This window comes from Notamacropus eugenii, chromosome 2 (genome assembly GCF_028372415.1).
Source record: "Notamacropus eugenii isolate mMacEug1 chromosome 2, mMacEug1.pri_v2, whole genome shotgun sequence".
In the NCBI taxonomy this organism is placed as follows: Eukaryota; Metazoa; Chordata; class Mammalia; order Diprotodontia; family Macropodidae; genus Notamacropus; species Notamacropus eugenii.
In genome coordinates this window covers 432,184,650-432,187,398 of record NC_092873.1, presented here as the reverse complement: position 1 = coordinate 432,187,398, position 2,749 = coordinate 432,184,650, and positions in this window count along the sequence as shown.

The window sequence follows — 2,749 nt, the reverse complement described above, 5'->3', positions numbered from 1 at the left end:
TTTATAGTCATGTCTTTCTAGAAATTGGACTCATGCTAGAGTTTTGCAACCTGAAATGATACACTGCATAGTTTGTTTCTTTTCCTTTCTAAGTTCACATCAACCAATAAGATTTCTGTAGTTTCCTGGTAGTGATGTGCCATTCCAGCATCATTGCCCACCCTTCTGTTTTTGTAGATGAGTCCCCTTGACTCAGTTCAATTCTTACTTGTTAGTACATTGTCACTTAAGTTGGTGTGGATGTAACTCCCCACAGACATCAATTCCTGGGCTCCCTCTGGGAGGAGACCCTGGAAGGAAAGTCCTTGGACCAGTGACCTTCTTTGTGGCATCAAAAGCAGTGCCCAAGTCACTGAACTTCCTCCAAGAGTGCGCCCTGGAGGGGCACTCCTTGGGTCTTTTCCTGGTCATGACAACAGCCAAAATTTGAACATGTTCTCTATCTCTAGCCTTTTCCCTTCATTCTCTTTCCTCTGCTTTGACAAATCTCTGTTGATTAAGACTTCAAAGGCCATCTCTAGTAATGGGGCCTGAGGTGTTTGGGGTCCCGTTGCCAATTTCTGCAGTTTCCTTCTAATATCTGGAGCCAAATGATTAATAAAATACATGCTAGGATTGATGCCCCTTTTATAGAATCAGGATTTAAATTCATATACTTTTAATAGTTTGTGCCAGCTAGTCTTGGAAAAGGGCAGAGTTTTCCTTTTCTCCCTGAGTAATTTCCTTAATTTTTTGACAATGTATTTGCTTTCAAAATGTGTTTCTTATATCTTCTAACAGGCAAATTACCATATGATCTCTCTTTCCCCTAGCCTCACACTTTTGCTAATCACATCCTGGATCAATAGTGGAAACAGTACCTATTCCTGGGGGTTATTTTGTGGGGTCATTGCTAGTCAAATGATCCCCAAATTTGGGGGCTTGTCCCCAGATTCTCCTGTTCTCCTAATGATACAACAGCTAGAGAAGAGGACATGCAAAACACCCCAAGAAAGCTCCAATTTTTGGGACACATTCCTAAAACCTTCAGTAAACATAGTGGGATCTTCTGAGTATCACCCCAGCTTCTCTTTAATCTGAATGAGATCCTAAATGGAGAATGAAACATGCACTCTAATTGTCCCATTAGGCAAGGCAGGCATTTCCCTTAAGGGAAAGAGCCTTGAAGGCGCTGTGGGGACAAGGGTTTGGGGAGGGAGATAGGAAGTCCCACTTCTTGTGAGGCAACTGGGGAATGCTGGCTGATCTAGATTAGACTACAAGGTCGGGGAATCCAGCTGGCAAGGGGAAAGATCAGCTGGTACCTGAGGAGGGATAGGAGTCAGATGTGGGGGCAGCTCCTGAGGCTTGAGTAGGTGCCACCTTAGGGGGAGCTGAAGGTGGAGCAGCCTTGGCGAGACCAGTGGCTGGGACCAGAGCAGGGGTTGCCAAGGGGGTAGGGGCCATGAGAGGAGATGCAGGGTAGGAGACTTGGAAGGTGAACAAGGCAGGGAAAAAAGAGGGGTTGGGTTTGAAGAAAAGGGAAGAGAATACAAGGGGAAAAGGGGGTGGCCTAAGATGGGGGCACATGGGAAGCAAGGGGGCTTGGGGGAGGTTGGGAGGAGGAGCTGGGGGAGATTGGGGTGGGGATAAGAGCTGGGGAGGTGGGAAAGAGAGGGGGACTGAAGCCCTGGGGGCTGTAAGAAGGGGGTCATCCAAAATGTCCACATGTCCCCTATTGCCCCTTTGTGGGGTGGCTCTAGCTACGAGCATCTCACAGTCTTTTCTGAGAACTGGGTTCTGAGAGAGCTCGACAAATGCCATTACATAGGAAATTTCTATCCATTTTCCTTCACAGCAACAGTATAACTAACTGCAGAGGCAGCTAGGTGGTTCGGTGGATAGAGCACCAGTGCAGGAGTCAGGAGGACCTGAGTTCAAATCTCATCTCGGACACTTGATGCTCACTAGCTGTGTGACCTTGGGCAAGTCACTTAACCCCAGTTGCCTCATCCTGGGTCATCTCCAGTCATCCTGATGAATATCTGGTCACTGGATTCAGATGGCTCTGGAGGAGTAGTGAGGCAGATAACCTGCACAGCCCTCCCTCACTCAAAACAAAGTCAAGTACAAGTTATGTCATCATTTCTCTGATGGCATGGTCTTTGGCCACAAAGGAAGAACACACACAACTGCAAGAGAGTATTGTGTTGTAAAGTCCCCAAAATGGGTCATGCTTCATGGTCCTCTAGATGATAGATACTGAGGTCAAATGGTGTTGCAAAAGAACATCAGCTTTTTCTTTTTAAGTTCTTTAGAGAAACAAAATTTTTCCCAATTTTGTAAAAGATAACCCAAAGGTGAATTTTTGGGAACTGAAAAGGATTGATCCAATATAGGAATAGGAACTGGAAGTACCTCTCTCTGTAAAGGAGAATCTGGGAGAATACCTAAAGAAACAAACAAAACAAAACAAGAAAAAAACAAAAAGGTACCTCGTTAAGGTTTAGGGGTTCTAGGAACCCCAAACACTGGGTCCTGCCCAATTGAATTCACCTCAAGCCTTCTTCCAGTCAAAGAAAAACAGTTTCTTAAAGATTCTCTATATTGGCCAGACTCTTAAGAAATCTCAGCATTGGCTAGCCTCTTAAGGACTCTGAGTATATGTGTCACTAATGCCAGCAGGCCAGATTATGAGTCTTTATACAGAAAGACTGTGGGAGGGATCTAGTGGTGGTCAAGTAGTCTGGGGTGACTGGAGGAGGGGTCC